At 42.4% G+C, this 19,236-nt stretch overlaps 3 non-coding genes across 3 annotated transcripts; all 3 read left to right on the forward strand.

The window, feature by feature from the left end:
* The first annotated feature begins 204 nt into the window (after window positions 1-204).
* Window positions 205-371, forward strand: LOC122142970. Its single transcript, XR_006158876.1, has one exon. It is a non-coding gene; the product is annotated as a U1 spliceosomal RNA (small nuclear RNA).
* Window positions 372-11,177: 10,806 nt separating this feature from the next.
* Window positions 11,178-11,371, forward strand: LOC122142967. The gene has a single exon (XR_006158872.1). It is a non-coding gene; the product is annotated as a U2 spliceosomal RNA (small nuclear RNA).
* A 511-nt stretch (window positions 11,372-11,882) lies between these two features.
* On the forward strand, window positions 11,883-12,046 carry LOC122142969. Its single transcript, XR_006158875.1, has one exon. It is a non-coding gene; the product is annotated as a U1 spliceosomal RNA (small nuclear RNA).
* Window positions 12,047-19,236: the final 7,190 nt, after the last annotated feature.

Genomic DNA, 19,236 nt, shown 5'->3' on the forward strand with positions numbered 1-19,236 from the left:
GGCCTCAAGGAGCGCGGTGGGGGAAAAACGATCTAAAACCAGGGTTGGAAGCGTCCGGCTCGTTTTAGCGGCCAGGCAGTTTGCAGGCCGGTAGCGGAAGAAAAGCAGATCATTCCTTTGATAGGAAGGCGAGGGGGGTTCTGGATTGATAAGGGGCGGTAGAGGCGGAAATGGTACCTCCCTGACTGGCTGCCGTGGGCCTTCATGCTTACCTGGCTAGGGGCAGACACCATGCTCAAAGAAGGCGGTCACCCCGGGCGAGGCTTGGCAGGGCATCCGGCATGGCTGGGACCCCTGCGAATTCCCAAATGTGGAGGGAATCTTGACTGCATAATTTAGGGGTAGTGGGGATGCGTTAGTCTGCACCTGAAAGTGCTGGTTGAAAAGCCAGATGGGTTTTCTTCCTGATCCTTTGTACTACAAAGGCGTTTGTTTCCGAGTGGCTCCTACTTTTCCAGGTTCTCAATGATCCAGAGATGCTGTTCTGTTCCAGGAAGGACGACCTTCTGTTATATGCTTGGAAGGTATGGGTTTGTGCCTGTGTGAACATAAAACAAAAGTCACTTTGCGCTCTTGAAAAATCGGCCCTGGTGGTGCGGTTTAGTTCAACTTCTTCACAGACCCTCCCTCTTCAAGTCGATGGATGGACTGTTGCCGAGCTGTAGGCTGTTTTCATGATTGTTTGGGTTGTCTTTTTCATTTCCTTTTCCTTTTTTTTCACATACAGAACCACCAATGTGGCAGTCGCAGCCGCCCTTTCGCCTGGACCAAGACTAGCCGTGCAGCGCTGTGCCGTATTTGGGTGAAGTGATCTAATTATCTGGAGTTATGCCATTTTTGCAACCTGGGCCACACGGGACCTCGAACGTTTGAGGGCCCCTCACCAAGGTGGATCTGGAAATCCACTTTTTTGCGATGATATTGACTCGGTCAGACTCCAGAGAGGAATTTTCTGTGATGCTTTGGTTGGCTGGGGAACCGGTGCTGGTTTGCAAAAATTTTCGACAAATCCCATAGCCAAAATGTCGCCAGAGTGACCTCCCCCAATTCGAGACCTCCCTCTTTTCGGTCGACCCAAGGATTCCGATGACATGGGGGCCCCGGGCCGCGAAAAACCTTGGGGAGTTACAGCATGCCGAATTCCGCCGCAGAAGCCACCGCGGGGCCGATCGGGGCGACTGGGTGACTTTTGCGACGGGGGAGGGCCCAAAACCATCCCCCGCGTTTCAGGTCTCCCTGATTTCCCAAAAGCCAGATGGGCATGGCCAGCCCCCGTCCTCCCCGCTGCCCCTAGCGCTCGCTTCTTGGCCTTTTGGCTAAATCAATGAAAGTGGCATCCCGCAGTACTTGGTGGCTAAAGTTTGAGAAAGAGTGGTGAAGAGATGGCGGAAGGAATTTTTTTGAGAAGGGTAAAAACACGACGAGACCTACGGGAAGGATCCAAGAAAAAGAGATCCAAAGAGGGGATTCCCCCAAAATTTAAACGATTTGTTGAAGATTGAGCCCCGGGGGATTCTTGAATTTAAAAAAAATGGCAAGACAGTTTTTGATTTTCCGATAAAGACATATTTTTTTTCCGGGATTTTGAAAAATTCAAAAAAAGGAAGGGGGGCATCCCCGGATTTTAGAATGCGCTTTTGGGGGGAAAAAAAATTTCCGATTTTGACAACATAGTTTTTACATGAAAATGGAAAATGAAGAGGTGGAATCTTTTCTTCGAAACCGGTTATAATAAAATTTACGGGAAGGTCAGAAGAACAGATTCGGGGTGTGGAAAGGACAAAGGGAGTATCAATTTTTCCAATGAGGGCCCCGCTGGGTTTTTAGGGTTATCATCTCCTCCCCCAGTTTTTAAAAATTGCAGGGGGTAAGGGGGTCTTTGTATTTCTGGTCGCCTCAATTGTAGGGGAGTCAGGTTTTTGGGCACGGAAAACCATGCAATATAAAATGTCTAAATTTTAAAGATCGGGGGCATGCGCTCGGGGGTCCCAAACCCAAATGGCAAAGAGTGTGGGGTCTGTCCCCTTTAAGACACCCAAAAACGGGAAAAAGAAAAGTATGCCATGGCCCAAAAGGGAAGGAAAAGACCTAGGGCCCCTTGGGTTGTTATAAAGGGAAATCAGGGATACCCCTGGGGCTTCTCTTGGGGGAAAAAAGGAGTAAGCCATATAGGTTCACCCCACGATACAGAAATAAAGGGGGTGGAGGAGGTTTCAGCAAAAGGGGCTCTGTTTTTAGGCCTCGCCTAGCCCGACTAAGAACCAGCCATTGGGACCGGGGAAAAAGGAGAGGGGTGGTAATTAAAAAAATACAGTGTTCCCGATACCTTCCCGCAAAAACCAAACTTCCTGGGGTGACAGAACTGGGTGAAAAGGGAAGGAGCTGAAGAGCTTGGGAGTTTGTCTTAGGGGAAATAAAAGAAATTAAAGGAAAAGAGGAAGAAAAAAAAAGTAAAATATTTAAATTTTTGTTTTGTGCATGGATCATGGATGGATAGAGGGGGCTTCGGGGTTACCTAGATGCGGGTGTGTCAGATGCCTAATCCCCCTAGTCCCTCCTTTATCAAAACGGAGGAGGAGGGGAGGGTTTTGGAGGCGGGTTGGTCTGGGGGTTACCCATCGAGGGGAAGATTATGTGGAGTTTTTATAGGGGACCACTGGGGGTTCAGAAGAGGACAGGACAAGGGGAAAGGAAATGGAAAAAAAAAAGTAAAAACATTCCAGCTGATCTTCCATAAATGACGAAATTGAAATTGTAATCCTCAATGTTGAGAGGTCTCTGAAAGATGGTGAAAGAGGGGTTGCTACGGTTTTTTTTTTTTCATTGTTATCAATGGCCTTTGGAGGTCTTGGGTTCCTACAAGAGGAGTGTCATCTGAAAGATCGAAGAAGGGATACAATGACTTTCACTTAAAGAATGGACTGCTGGGGGGTGTTTCATATTGGCCGTATTGGGAATGTACCATTTAGATGGGGCTTGGGGATTGTGTTTTAAGAATAATGGATTTATGTTAGAGAACTATGTCTTATCACGGGATGCCGGAGGAGAGTACAATTGTTTAGATGACTTAACGATGGGGTGGCTGAGTATAGATTTCGCTTTCTTTTCTTTGTACTATATTTAACTACTTTTTTAGCCTATGCACACTTTGTTAGAAGTAAAACGTATTGGATGTTTTTAAAAAAACTTACCACCAAGTTTTTTTTTTGGGATGTTACAATAGATGTAATAATGGGTAGGAGGAGATTTTATTAAAACTTTGGAGTTGGATAGTTTACAAAAAAAAAAATGGGGGAAGGATTGACACTAAGAGGAGTTTATTGTAAAAAAAGGAAATTATTTAATTAAAAGCAGCATTTCTTGCAGGGGTGCTGCATATAGGGACAAGGGGAATAAAAAAAAAAAAAAAGACGGATTCAGGGTTTTGTTTTACATGGGGTAATATGAGGGGCCGAATAGAAGTGGAGCTAGACCTATTTTATTTTTAACAACACAGGGGATTAGAACTAAAAGAGTTGAAGGCTTTTTACCAGTTTGAGTGTTCAGATAACGAAGTAGTGTTAGGCACAATGGTAAATAATGGGGTAAAGATGGGTAAGTCAGTTGTTGGAAAATTAATAATGGTGTACTGGAAGATGACATCTTTAAAAAAGAGAATTAAAAGATTTTTTGGAAATATAGCAAGAGTTTAAAGAGTTTAAAGTGGGGTGTGTATAACTTTTAGAATGGTGGGAAGAGTGTTGAAAAATAGAAAGGGCGGTTTGTTTTTGCATAGAGATACAGAAAAAGAAAGGAAAAAAAAAGAAGACATGGAAAGAACGGGGAGAATCTGGAGGGACAATAAAAGGTTGCAAAAAAATAATGGCAAACCAAGAAATGGAGGAGTTTTGAGGTGGAAGAGAGAGGAGGAACGGGGAAAAATTGCGGAGATTTATTAAAAGGGAAAATTTAAAAGTAGGTACTATATTAAACAAGGCAAAAGGGGTTTGCATTTTTAGCAAAGATAGAAGGAAAAGGAAAAAGAAAAATTAAAAAGTAACTAAATTTTTGTTTTCCAAAAAATTTTTAGCAGAAACAAAAAAAGGGGAATAATTGAAGTGGGGTTATGTCAGGAAAAGGAGAGGAGTGAGGTTAAAGGGAAAGAAAAAACATATTTAAGTTTTTCTGTGTGCCTGTTATAAGGAACTGTTTTTCTAAAGGAGAGGTAGATAGGAGGCAGGGGAGAGGAATTATATTATTGGGAGGTTTATTATAAAGAGCAGGTTTATGGGTACGAAGAACAGTTAGAGATGGGAATAAGGGACTAGAAGGTGAGATTAAGGAAGAGAGGAGAAATGAAAGCATCCCTTGCTTCCATGAGAGAAATAAAAAACACCAGGGGGGATGGAGGTGGCAAGCATGCCTAAAAAGAGTTTTTTATGGGTGCTTCTGGGACAAACACAAAGGAGATTTGGTTGTTGGTATACAGGGAAGGTGTATAAGACAGGTAAGCTAATTGGGTCTACTATGAGCAATGGGGACATACAATTAATCCACACGAAAGGTGAAACGAAAGATAAAACGATATGAAATTGCGGACCAATAAATTTTATTATTAACAACTGATTGTATAAATTTTAAGCAAATGTTTTTTTAACAAATAGGTTGCGGGAGGTGATTGGCCTAGTAGTAGTGAAACCCGATCAAGCTTGTGGGGTTTAAGGGAAGGTTATGTAGAGCCTTGGATCTATTACTCACCAGAGATATCATTAGCTGGGTGGGAGGAGAGGGATCTGCCTTTATATGGGGCTAATATTATGACAAAATGATTTGAATTTGGTGTGTAAATTTGAGATTATTTTGCAAGTGTAATCTAACAAAAATTGAATTTTTGGCTGGTAGTTTAAAATGGTTTCTGAATTTGATTTTTTTAAAAGCAGATGTGAACATTTGAAATTTAACAAATTGAAATGTTTTTTATGGCTGAATTTTATAGACATGTATTTTCAAACAGCTGGTGCAGATTCTTATACTGCAAATATTCAGTTTTAAAAAAATCAATTCAAGTTTTCGGGGTGAAGAAGTGGAACTTTAAATTCAGTTTTTCTAAAATTCAGTGTCAAAAAATTCAAACTCAAAAATTCAGAATCGAAGAAGTAGGTCACAGGTCATCCACAGGGAAAAGGTAGATGATCTCAGAAAAGTCGAACCAAGAGCATTTGTGGCCAATTGGGGAGCGAGAGCGTGAGTGGTGGTTCAAGGGGGTTGCCTCTCAGACTCTGATCATGAATCGCCCGAGGAGGTAAGTGATGATTCTTAAACAGGAATGGTTTTGTGTTTATATGTTGAGTTTAGCGTTCTCAACCCACGTGAGGAAATTTGTATCTAAGGTCTCTGGTGTTTGTTTTAAAGTATATTTTGTGTGTAAAATTGATTAGAACGCCACCGTCGTCTCACTAGGCCGAAGTTACACAAACAGGAGCCAGCGGCGCGACGGCACACACAGGGTGAAGCGACTGTTGCAAAGAGCTGGGAATAGGTCAAGAAATAGGATGGGGAATCAGTGTGCTGTTGGGATTTCACGGTCCGCGTCGCACCTTCGCGTCCGGTCGTAGAACTGCGTCGTACAGCGAGAGGGTGTGCTGTATCCGTTGAACAATCACTACGCGAACCGGAGTGCGCTTTGCAACCTCTTCAGACGTGACTTATTCACGAGACTAGCACTAAGCCTTGCAGTACCTTTATTGCTTTTCTAAAGCGCAGTACCATCATAGTCATATAAATTAAAAATAAATGTATTAGATGCAACTTTCATGAAGAAAAATCACCAACAAGCCAACCTTCCATGGAAAAAAAAAAAATAGTCCCTTGGCTGTGAGTCAGCAGCAGAAGTGAAAAGAATTTTCGGCCCGGTCATGTTCGATGGCGCCAAGACAGTCTTTATTTGATTCAGTCATAAGTCAGTAGAGAACCGTTAATATTGAAAGGCAATGCATATGTAGGGTTATTGTGAATACATGTAATGGGCTAATTCAACACGCCAAACTAAACTGCAGCAAATGGTTATTACAGACCGTCGTGTTCAAAGACTACCGGTAATACCCTGCGCCTGAACTGATATCTAGCTAAAAAGCAGTGGACCGTTAAAACCCTAATAAATCCCCGGGCGAGGTTTGCCGCACCCCGGCCATGCTGACCCTGCGAATTTCTCCACAATGTTGGTCATCTTGACTGCATAATTGTGGTAGTGGTGGACTGCGTTCGTGGCTCTCCCCCGAAAGTGCTGGTTGAAAAAAGCAATGGGTTTTTCTCTCCTGATGCCTTTTTGTAATACAAAGCGGTTTTGTCCTGGCTTACATTTTCCATGGTCTCATGATCCAGAGAGCTGTTCAACGGATAACTTCTGTTATATGCTTGGGTAGGGTTGTGCCTGTGTGAAAAAATAAAAAAGTCAACTTGCGCTCTTGAAAAATCGGCCCCGGTGGGCGGTTTTAGTTCAATTTCCTCACCGACTCTCCTCCCGCTTACAAGTCGATTGGACTGACGTTTGCCGAGCGTAGCTGTTTTCAGATTTTTTGGGTTGTCTTTTTCATTTCCTTTTTCCCTTTTTTTTTCCCCTTACAGCCCCCCAAGGGGCCCAGTCGCAGCGCCCTTTCCCCTGCCCCAAGATTTACCCCGGGAAAGGGGCCCGATTTGGGGGAAGTTCTATTTCTGGGTTATGCCATTTTTGCAACCGGGGCCACACGATTTCGAACTTTTTGGGGGGCCCCTCACCAAGGTGGTTTGGAAATTTTCCATTTTTTTTGGATGATATTGACTGTCAGACTCCAGAAAAATTTTCTGTGTGTTTTGGGTTCGGACGGGCCGAATCCTGGGGGGTTTGCAAAGAAAGTTTCGACAAAATCCCAATAGCAAAAATTCGCCAGAGCGCCTCCCAATTCGAAAACGGCTGTCGGCTCGGCCAAGGCCGAGCAGAGGCCGGGGCCTCGAAAAAACCCTTTGGGATACACGATGCCGTACTCGCCCCCGCAGAGCCCCCGCGGGCCGATCGGGGCGGGCCGGGGACGTTGCAACGGGGGAGGGTTACCCCCCCAGCGTTTAGGTCTCCAAATTACCAAACCCGAGATGGGCATGGCCTTTCCCCCGCTTCCTCCCCGCTGCCCCATAACAGCACCTTCTTGGTTTTGGCTAAATAAAGTCAAGGGCATGACCGCGTATTGGTGGCTAAAGTTTAGAAAGATGGTGAGAAGGGGGGGAAGGAATTTTGAAGAAGGATAAAAAAACCACAACTCACTGGGAAGGATCCGGAAAAGAAGAGACCCAGAAAAGAGGAATCCCCAAAAATTCATCACGATTTTTGAGATGAGCTCCGGGGTTCGGGAATTCAAAGAAATGGCAAAGACAGTATTTTGATGTCACGAGGAAGAATTTTTTGTTCCAGGGATTTTGGAAAAGTCGGGGGAAAAAAGGGAAAGGGAGCACCCTCGGGAAATTTTTGGGAATGCAGTCTTTGGGGAGAAAAAAAATTTTCCTGTTTTGAAATCAATATGTTTGCAGAACAGGAAGATAAGGGGGGAATCTTTTTCGAAACCATGTTATAAAACTAGGGGCCCAAGGACAGAAGGAAAATTTCGGGTGTGGAATGGCAAAGGCAGTATCAAGTGTTACTAAAACGAGGGACCCAGCTGGTTTCAGGGTTATCAATCATCCTCCGGCCACTTTGTTAAGTTGCAGGGGTAAGGGGATACATATGTAGTCGGTCAGCCCTCAATATTGTAGGAGATGTCAGGAATTTGGACACTTGGAATACCAAATGCATATAAGATGTCTGAATTGTAAAGATCCGGGTCATGCTGCTCTTCGAGTGTCCCAAAACCTAAAGTGTCAAGAGTGTGGGGCTCTGATCATCCTCTTCAAACATGCCCAAAACTTAAATGAAACGTATTCCAGTGCAGCAAAGCGGAGAAGAAGGAATAGACCTTAGGCCATTGGGTTGTTGTTAAAGAAATACAGGCCTACCATGGAGCTTCTACTGCGGCCAAATGAGGAAGTAAGCCATATAGGTTCAAGACACAGACTACCGAAAAAATGAGGTTGTGAGAGAGGTTTTCAGTCAAGGAGCTCTGTTTTGTTGTATTCAGGCCTTCGTCCTAAGCTGGCTAACGAATCCAGCCATTGAGGAGTTGGAGAGAACTGGAGCTGGAGGGTGGTGAATGACAAGATACAGTGATTCCAGATTTCCTTTCCAGCACAATAAAAACCAATGCGTCCTGGGGTGACGAGAACTGAAGTATGAGAAAGAGCAAGGAAGCTGAAGAGTCTTGGAAGTTTGCTCTGATGGCACATAAAAGGAAATTAGGGCATGAAGGAAACGAGAAGAAAACAAGATCGAGTATTAAGTTGTGTAAAGTGCCACTGTGATCAATCGGTGATGATGAGTGGTCTTCCGCTTACCTGAGATGGCGGGTGTGTCATCGATGACCCAGATCCCCCGTATAGTTGCCTTCCGTTATCACATCGGACGGGAGGCGTGGATGTGGTGTGGAGGCAGGTTGCTGTCCTGGTGGTTCCGTATCTAGGGGAGATGTGGAGTTTTTTATAGGGACCCACTGGGTTCAATAAAGAGGCAGACAAGGGGAAAAGGAATGGAAAAAAAAAGTAAAACATTACCCACTGATCTTCATACAATGACGGTATTGAAATTTGTATCCCTCAAGTGTGAGAAGTCTGAAAGATGGTTGGGAACGTAGGGTGGCTATGTTTTGTTTCCCGTGTGATCCAATGGTCACTTTTGAGGTGGCATTCCTACAAGCAGTGTCATCGTGAACAGGTGAAGAAATGATACAATGAACTTGCACTAAAGAATGGACGGCTGGGGTTTCATATTGGGAGTATTGGGAATGTACATTAGATGGACTGGTGATTGTGTGTAAGAAGAGATTGTATTTATGATGATAGAAACTATGTAATCACGGGTGCCGAAGGGGGGAGTACAATTGTTTAGATGCACGATGGGGTGAGTATAGATTTCGCTTTATTGTATTATATTATACTTTTTTATATGTACCCTTTGTTAGAAGTAAACGATGGATTTTTTTTCAAAACTTAAACTTGACCAATTTTGTGGGAGACCATAGGATGTGTAATAATGGGAGGAGATTGTTATATAACGTTGGATAGTTTTTGGAAAAAAGATGTGGAAGTTGCTTTTTTCCCAGGGATTTATTTCAAAAAGGAATTAAAAGAGGCATTTCTTACAGGATGCATAGAGGTAACGGTAATAAAGACGATTCAGGGTTTTACATGGGGTAAACTATGAGGGGTAATATAGGTATACTAGACTATTTTTTTACTAACGACAGGGATAGAAATAAAAGTATTTTAGAGTATTTCACGCATGTTGTTTTTCAGATTCACGCAAATTGTGTTAGTCACAATAGTAAATAATGAGGTAAATATAGGGTAAGGTGTGTGGAAAATTATATTAGTTTACTGGAGATGACAATCTTTAAAAGGAATTTAAAGATTTGTACAAATTAGGCAAGAGTTTCAAGTGGGGTTTATGCTCACTCACTTTTAAGAATGGTGTGAAGTGTTTGAAAATAGAAATGGCTGGTTTGTTTTGCATTAGATATACAGAACAGCAAAAGAAGACAGGAACGCAAGGATATCTGGAGGGACAATAATAAGATTGCATGCACAAAAATTCATGGCAAAGTCGAATATGAGAGTTTTGAGAGTGATAGAGAGGAGGATTGCCGGAGATAAAAGGGAAAATTAAGGTGACTATATTAAAGCTCGAGCAAAGGGGTTTCGCATTTTAGCAAAGATAGAAGAAAAGGGAAAAAGAGTAAAAAGTAACTAAAGTATTTTTTTTCAAACAATAAAACAGAAACAAAAAGGGGAAATATTGATGGTTTAGTCCGGAAAAGGAGAGGTTAAAGGGAAAGAAAACATATTTAAGTTTGTCTGTGCCTTTTATATAAGGACTGTTTTCTAAAAGAGATGTAGTATAGGGAGGAAGGGCTGAGGAATTAATTGGATGTATAACGAGAGCTTTAATCCGATGAACCTAGGAGGGAATAGAAGGGGAGATTAAGGACGAGGAAGATTAAAGCAGGAGCCCTTACTTCCATGAAAGGAAATAAAACACCAGTGGTGATGGTTGCCTAAAGAGTTTTAAGGGTGCTCTGGGACATAACAAAAAGAAGATTTTGGTGTTGGTATACAGGAAGGTGTATAGAAAGGTAAGCCTAAATTGGTTCTATGAGCACTCTGGGTTATATACACCTTAATCCACAAGAAAGGGTGAAAAAAGCTGAGTCTAGACCAGGAGGAAAGCCTTGATAGGGTTAATCATGAATTTTTATTTAAAGTGTTAGAGAAAATGAATGTTGGGGAAAGGTTTATTTCATGGGTAAAGGTCCTATATAATAAAGTATATAGTAGGGTGAAGATAAATGGGTTTTTGAGTGAGCCGATTGAACAAAGGGGTGGAGTGAGGCAGGGATGTCCACTGTCTCCATTGTTATATGTCTTGTTTATAGAGCCTTTGGCAGAAAGAATAAGGAATGAGCAACACATTGAGGGAGTACACATTCCAGGAGGTTTGGGTGAACGGGTAAAAGTATCTCAGTATGCAGACGATACAACTGTATTTATATCTACAGATAGAGGGCTGGAGAAAATTGTACAAATATTGGGAATGTATTGTGCAGCTACTGGCTCGGCCATAAACTATGCCAAATCAACATTAATGTATTGTGGAAAATGGAAAGGAAGGAAAGAGGTGAGGTATGGTTTTTTGGTGTGTCCTACGGGAATCAAAATTTTGGGGGTTAAATTTTATCATAAAGATTCAGCTAACTTAAACTGGGAGGAAAAAATTGAGAGGGTGAAAAAGAAATTGAATATTTGGAAGTGCAGAAAGCTTAGCATTACGGGGAAGGGGTTAGTAGTTAAGATAGACCTGTTGTCTAGTTTGAGTTACTTAGCCCTAATCTTTCCAATTCCTACCAAAAGTAAATTAATTTTGACTAGGTCGGTCTTTTAATTTATATGGGGAGGGAAGTACGAACCTGTTAAGAGGGAACAGATGTACCTAGAGGTAGAGAGGTGGTATGTATTCCTTTAAAGTTAGAAGTACTGTACGTTTGTTTTTATGTAAGATACTAATAGACAATGTGCAGCATAAAGCTACGTATTTTGTAAAATTGTGAAGAAAAAAAAGAAAAAAAATTCTGTTCTTATCAGTTTAATATCTGATACGTCCTCTACCTGGGGACTACATATTAAATTGATTTTTGGATCACAGAGCTGGAGCCGGGGCTTGCTCTGTCCACTCCACGCATCGGCCTGGTATTGCAGTGTCTCCAGGAACGGTGTGCTTCCCTTTTCAGGGATTGCTGCTTATGTGACGAATAACAGAAAAAGGAATGAGGGCTTTGTCCTGGCTCCCCCTGAGGTCTGCCCTTGCAGATGCCATGGTTGCTGTTTTATTGAGAATTCTACTCTGATGCACCCACCTGAGGTCTTGGAGTCTTTCACTAACGAGCTGATGCATCGAATCAGGTGTGTTTGGTTAAAGGGAGTCATCTAAAACAGATGACACCCGATTCTGATCTTCGTGTCTCTACTAATGAGCTGATGATCTGAATCAGGTGTGTTTGATTAAGGTGACATAGAACACATTTATGCAGTGTTGGGGGGCCTCCAGGAACGCGTTTGGGAAACACTGATCAAAAACCAGGGATGGGAAGCGCCGGCTCGTGCCAACGCTTGGCAGTTTGCAGGCCAGTAACGGAAGGAGGGCGGCCGTCCTTCCTTTGCTAGGAGCGGGGGTTCACTGTTGATGAGGACGGTAGAGACGGAAATGGTACCTCTGACTGGCCGCCTGGGCCTTCATACTTACCTGGCAGGGGAGACACCATGATCAAGAAGGCGATTTACCCAGGGCGAGGCTCATCCATTGCACTCCGGCTGTGCTGACCCCTGCGAATTCCCCAAATGTGGGAATCTTGATTGCATAATTTATGGTAGTGGGGGACTGCGTTTGCGCTCTCCCCTGAAAGTGTTGGTTGAAAAAAGCAGATGGGTTTTCTCTCCTGATTCTTCTTTATACAAAGTGTGAGTTCTGGCTTACTTTTCGGGTTCTCAATGATCCAGAGAGCTGTTCAGAATGAGGACTTCCGTCATATGCTTGGTATGGGTTGTGCGTGTGTGGAAAAAAACAAGTAAAAAAAGTCACTTGCGCTCTTGAAAAATCGGCCCCTGGTGGGCGGTTTAGTTCAAATTTCTCACAGACCTCACTTTTCAAGTCGATCGGACTGACTGTTGCCGAGCTGTAGCTGTTTTCATGATTGTTTGGTTGTCCTTTTTCATTTCCTTTTCCTTTTTTTTCACCTTACAGCGCCACCAAGTGGCTAGTCGCAGCGCCCTTTCTCTCCTGACCACAGACTTAGCCCATGCATAGGCGTGCCGATTTGGGTGAGGTGCTCTCATGCCTTTCTGGAGTTATAGCCATTTTAGCAACCTGGGCCACACGACCTTCGAACGTTTTGAGGGCCCCTCGCCAAGGTGGATGGAAATTTCCACTTTTTTGGGATGATTATTGACCGTCAGACTCCAGAGAATCTTTCTGTGCTGCTTTGGTTCGGACTGGGCCCAATACCTGGTGCTGGTTTGGCAAAAGAAGGTTTTCGACAAAAATCCACAATAGCCGAAAATTTCGCCGGGGGAGGGTCCTACCATCCCCCAGCATTTCAGGTCTCCCTGACTTACCAAAGCCGAGATGGGCGTGGCCATGTCCCGCTTCCTCCCCGCTGCCCCATAGCAGCATCGCTTTTTGGCTTAGATCATGTGTCCGGTCGGACGGTTGAGACTGCGATCGCCTCTTGGAGGTTTCTTGTCTCGGGATCCTTTTATATCCTGAGTCACACAACTTTTAAGAGATACATTGAACTCTGCTGCTTCGGGCTCCAACAAGTTTAATGTAAGGTGTTTTAGTTATTTATTTGTTTATTTATTGTTGTATTTATTGTAGTTTTAAAGTTTTTAGGCTGTTGGTGCGTCCATCATGTCGGCTTCCCGTGCCGGCGTGCAGAGGCACCACAGCGTGCGTTTTTTTTTATTCAGGCAGGTTGAGGGGAAGCTCCTGGAAATGTCCCGCATGGACTTTTCCAGGAAGCTGATCCAAAAGACCTTAGCTTTTAGATCTGATGACCTGAATTGTTTGATGACTCTGCCCTTGAACAAAGGATTTGATGTAAGTTTTAAAACTGCTTCCCTGCTTAATGACTTTTGGCAAAGATTTGATTCAGTTAAAGCCCAGTTCTCCATGTTCACTGTGGAGAAACTCTCTGATAACACACTTAAAACTGTGATTGTCAGGATGTTCAATGAAACAGTGACTGGAAATGATATTTGTGTTTGGTTGGGTAGATTTTGCACTGATCGAGGCCAGCCTGTCAAAGTGTTAGATGAAGATGGCATTTGGACATGCTCCTGGTGAATTCCCATTAAACAATGGGAAGACGCTGGGGGCTACCAGGGCCTGAAACATCTGCCTTCCATAATTGTGCTTGGAGAGAACAGAGTCTACATACATTACCAAGGAATGCCCAAACTCTGCCGGAAGTGTGGCAGGTTTGGGCATCTCGCTGAAGCATGCCAAGAGTTAATATGTGGGAAGTGTAGAGAAATTGGTCACAGTTTTGATGATTGTACCAATGGCAGACAGTGCAATCTTTGTGGAGAATCAAACCATCTCTACAGAGACTGCCCTAAAAGTTTTGCCAACAAATTGAAAGGAAACAAGATGGCCGACCCACAAAAAGAGAAAATGGAGGACCAAAAAGAGGAGGCGGGGCCTGAGGCATTGGACAGGAAGGAGGAAGTGGGGTGGCCAAAGGGGCGGAGTCAGACATGGTGGGAGAGGGAGTCCCTTCCTCCCCAGACAGGAAAGATCAAGAAACAGAGGGCGAGGAGGGGACCGATTCCTCCCTCCAAACAGCTTCAAGTGGGAGTGAGACTGATTGTTCACTCCCAAATGCTCAGGTGCAGAAAAGACCTGCGGGATCTCCATTGTTTGAAACGGAGAAAAAGCTGAGGGCTACGCGACATCCAGATAGTTCCTCCTCGGAAGATCTGGACCGTCTGTGGCCCTCAGAATCCCCCAATGAAGTGTCTTTTTTGCATATAAAGCTAAGAGCATCATCGCCAAAGGAATGGCAAGAGGTTTCCTCTGTAGCTCCTGAGGCGTTGAGCACTTGTTCCCCTGACCTCAGTTTTACTGGGGGAAGGGAAAAACAAGTGCAACAAGATGTAACATGATTTTAACTGTGTCTTTGTAGTCTTTTAATGTTTGTTTTCTTTTAAATGTCTCATACCTTTTTAACCATACTGCTCATGGCCCTCACCATCTCTACTATCAATGTAAGAAGTGTGAGGTCCACCATTAGAGCACAGAGTATTTTGTCCCTTTTAAAATCTTTTAAGTCAGATTTGTTTTTATTACAAGAGTGTTCTCTGCCCTTTTTAACTAGGTACATGAAAATGGAGGAGCTATGGTCCTCAGGAGCCTCCATATGGAAGCGGATCAAAATTTTAACAAAAATGACGGAGTTGCGGTTTTAATTAATAATCCTAATATCTTGGTGAAGGGCAGCACCGTGGTGAGGCAAGGCCGGGTACTTTTAGTAAATCTGACCTTTTTAGACAGGGATTTTAATGTTCTTAATGTATATGGGTTTTACAGAAAAGAATGAAAAGATATGAGCTTTTAGAAGATTTGCAAACCCCACATGCTAGGTAGGGCTCCCCTAATGGTAGCAGGGGATTTTAATTGTGTTGCAATTATCTAAAACAGACAGGGAAAAGGGTAGGGGAGGATTTTACAGTGGACTAAACGTCGGTTTTATTGCAGGGTTTAGTCAGAGATTTTAATTTAGTCGACTGTTTTAAAATTTTGCATCAAAGAGAGGAGGGCTTCACCTGGTTCGTGGTGATGGTACCAAAAGCCTCTCGAATCGACTACGTTGTTTACAAGGGACTGCCCGCCGACCGATGCTACATTAACCCCCCTCTATTTCTCTGATCACATGATGCTGTCTTGCACCCTTTCACTGCCCCAGGGTGTGACGGTAGGGGGAGGGCTGTGGAAGCTGAACTGTTCCCTGTTTGGGAAGACAAGGATATAGTTTTTAGACCTATATGGGGAACAGTTCAGCCAATGGCAGACCCTCCAAGACTTTTATGAAAAAGATGCAAGATGGCCGCGCCGGGTGTGGCAGGGATAGCTGCAGCACTCTTTGCTTATGCACTGCTTACAAACACCTTTTTTTTACACAGAAACTAGTCAAATTCTGAATGACTCTTATTCTAACAGCATAAGTAAAACCTATATCAGTGGACTTTGTGATAATCAAAGTCACCAAACATCTTGGATTTGGAAAACACGTCCTGGCCGCTACTTTCATTTATTCACATTTGTATAGCGAAAAATCAGAAAGCACTACAAATCGGCACTCAAGCCGCTAAAACAGAGCCTCGCACTAATAATCACAATCTGCCTTTTGCTGTCCGGGGACATCCACCATGCCCCGGTCCGACAAATGGCTTCAACATCAGATAGCCACCATATCATCACATCTAAACTATTGCAGGAGTATCCCAAGAAACTTACAGGGATCGGTGTTTGGAATGGATGTGGTCGCTGGTTGGGCGGATCCGTCGGGGATTGGCGGCGGCAGTCCACAAGTTGATACGGATCTTACCGGAGCGGCCGGCTCGCTGGCCTCCGCCAGCGGCTGTCAGTCCCTATCTACATCGGCAAGTAAAGTTCGAGCTCCATCTTCTCTTTCCTTTGGGTTTGGGAGCCGTGTAATGGGTGAGGAGCTAACTGCGATTAACGTCAACAATAGAAACAGGAAACTGCCAAATCCAGCGATAATAAAACACCGGAAACTTGGGGTATTTCAGACTGTTAATAACTCCAAATTAATTTGGGACTCTAAAATGTTCAAATCTTGGGAAAAAAATCTCATTTTGACAGTCAACCCTTTTCTCAATAAAATTTAAAACTTTTTTTACGGTGTCAGAGTGTACCTTTTTAAAACTATATAATGCCCCATAAATTTGTTCCACATCTTCTAAAATCTCTTTTGTTGGCATTCTATGTGCACACTTAAATATACGAAGTATCAAGTTAAAAAGTGATCAAGTCCGCCACCTACTTAGCTGATTCTAATATTGACTTCTTATGCCTTTCTGAGACATGGCTTAAGGAAACTTCACCCTCTGCAATAATATCTCATACCTGGTTATAAAATGTTTCGTAAAGACAGACAGGTTCCAGGGAGGGGGGGTCATGATTGTATGCCAAGGACACTTTTAATTGTAATGAAATTCATGTCAGAGATGAGGAATGATTTAAGAATTTATTGGTTTAAATGTAACTATTGTCACGCAAATGTCTTATATTCTTGCGGGTATTTTATAGACCCTCTTCATCTAATTGCAGATTTTTTATGAAAAGTGGACAGTTTATTAAACAGCAATTTAATCCTGCAAAAGAACGATTATAATAGTTAGGTGACCTGAATGTTAATTGGGACGTTAAGCAAATCAGGAAAACTTGAAAAAGGTAATGGATAAAATGGATATATGGCTCAGGTGATTAATGGCGCTACGAGAGAATTACAAAACTCGCTACGAGCACTCAAATTGATTAGCTTTTACAAAATAGGCCAGAAAAGGGTTTTGATAATTCTCATATACTATGCTTCTGTGGATTTCTCTGATCACAATTCCATAATGGGATCACCAGCCAAAATTGAATATAAACGGCATTTAAACATTTGCCAGCCACAGAATCCTTTAGGATACCAAAGACAAAGGAAAACAAAACTTCAGAGATTCAATTCGATTGATGTTAAATTGGGATGAAATTACTTCTCTGGCCATAAACTTGGACACGGATTGTTCTCTATTTTTCTAATAAAATACAGCAAATTGTTCAATCAATTTCCACCAGAAAAATTAGATAACGAGCTAAAAAAAAATGTCCTTCCATGGTTAAATGAATCCGTTCTGGAAATGATGACAAGGACCGCGCTCCTTCCTTGGAAGCTGGCTGTAAACTCAGGGATATAATAGGCATCAATTTATCTCTTTATCGAAATAGAGTAGTTGAGAGAAATAAGGAAATCACACGGCTGACTTTTTTATTACTGCTTTGAATGAGTACACATGGAAATTCTAAAATATGAAATGGGCATTATGTTACAAAAAACACTGAACCTGCAGTCATCACAAAATATAAGACAAAAACAAATGCAAATGAACTTAAATGGGAGAAATTTTTAACGGAAAATCTACGGTATTTAGCCTGATGCCTTTAACAAAAACTATTTTATTAAATCGGTAGCAGGAAATCTCTAAGAACTTCTTATAATTAAACACAAAACACAAGAACACTTAGTGTCACACAAAACAGTCTTTCTTCATAGCAAACCAATCACTGCGACCTAACAGTCATTGATATAATTAAAAACATTAAAACCTTATAGGCCAGGGATGGATGTATTTGGTATGGACCACAAAACATGCTTAAAGATTTAGGACCCCCGTGTCTGGCTACTCCTATTGCTTCTATTATTAAATACTATCTATTTCCAGTGGTCACTTTCAAAAGGCCTGGAAATGCTGCTAAACTTGTTACGCCAGTTTTTAAGGTTGGTATATCTACCTCCATGAATAACTACCGACCAATAAGCATTCTTCACGGCCATTTCTAAAAATTGCAGAAAAAAAAATGGGTGGATGAGCAGATGTCCAGTATTTTAAACAGTAGCTCCCCCTCTTTTCACGCCATGCAGTTTGGTTTTGAGATCCAAACAACTCCAGCTGAAACGGCTACGTTGCCTTTTGATCGAGAACATAAAAATTTTTCTTGACAAGGGGGGGAGTAGTGGCGGTGGTTTTTCTTGGATCTCAAGAAAGCCCTTTGATACAGTGAACCACTCAGTCCCCCACCCTGCTGCTTAACAAGCTTCCACAATTTTAAATTTTTCTCGTGACACTGTAGCTGGTTTGAATCCGTATCTGCATGGACGTACAAAATCTGTTACTACTTAACAACTCAATTCTGAGTCGCTTAGGGACTAACCACCCGGGGTTCCTCAGGGCTCACTATTCAGGGACCCTCTTAGTAGCCTTTATATCAATGACTTGCCTAATGTTTTACTCGGAAGTAGTAATGGTTAATGTCATGCGGATGGACATGTTCTATTTGTTCATGGTCGCCTTAAAGACATTGTTGCAGCCATAAACTTACTAAAGCAACTGACTTCGTGTTACATCCGCGGATGCAGAAGAAAACTGCCTGCAGCTAATATTTCGAAAAACTGTAGGGTATGTTCTTCAGTAAAACCAATAGAGTTCATTTAATTCCGGACATAATAGTTGCTGGAGGAAAAATACGAATGTAAATCAATATAAATATCTTGGCTTAGTAATAGATTCACATGTCTCCTTTAAAGCCCAATATTGAAATCAAAATTATGGTAAAATTAATCCAAGGTTAATCTTGAAAGTTGACCGCTTCAATTCGATAATGCACATGTAAACACCGAAGCTGCATTCATTTTTTTACATTCCATGATTTTCAGTCACCTCAAACTAATGCTTACAAGTTGGTCTCACGCAAGTCAGAGCGCAAAAAGACCTTTGGAAACCCATTTACAAAACAAGCCATTAACTATCTCATGGACAAAAAACCAAAGGGCACTATCGATCACTGTGCAATTTTAAACAACAACCCCAGCCTTTTTTAAACTGGAACAGTATTCTTATAGTGTTTTAAATCTGGAATCCTCATATACACAGTGACACATGATTTGGCACCAGCCCCTCTGGCTGAGTTCATCAGCACAAAGAAAGAAACAGTTTGAGGACGTTACTCGAGCTTTGCAGAGGGGACTGTGTCATCCTCTCTGCGCAGGGCGTTTCAGTCACTCACGCATGTCCGTGAGGGGCGCGTAACTGAATGGAAATTCTCATATGGGAGGGTTGACACTCAACCTTTAAGGCCTTTACAAAAAAAAAAAAAATTTGGGTCTTCAATTAATCTGCCCAAAATTAAAAAGCCCAGTATTATGATTATTATTTTTTATTCCCATAGCCTTTTTGAAAATGTGTTTTTTGGTGTCTGATTATTGTAAGGTCAATGACCTTTAATTTTACAGTTCATTTTTTTAT

This window comes from Cyprinus carpio, unplaced genomic scaffold (genome assembly GCF_018340385.1).
Source record: "Cyprinus carpio isolate SPL01 unplaced genomic scaffold, ASM1834038v1 S000000417, whole genome shotgun sequence".
NCBI lineage: Eukaryota > Metazoa > Chordata > Actinopteri > Cypriniformes > Cyprinidae > Cyprinus > Cyprinus carpio.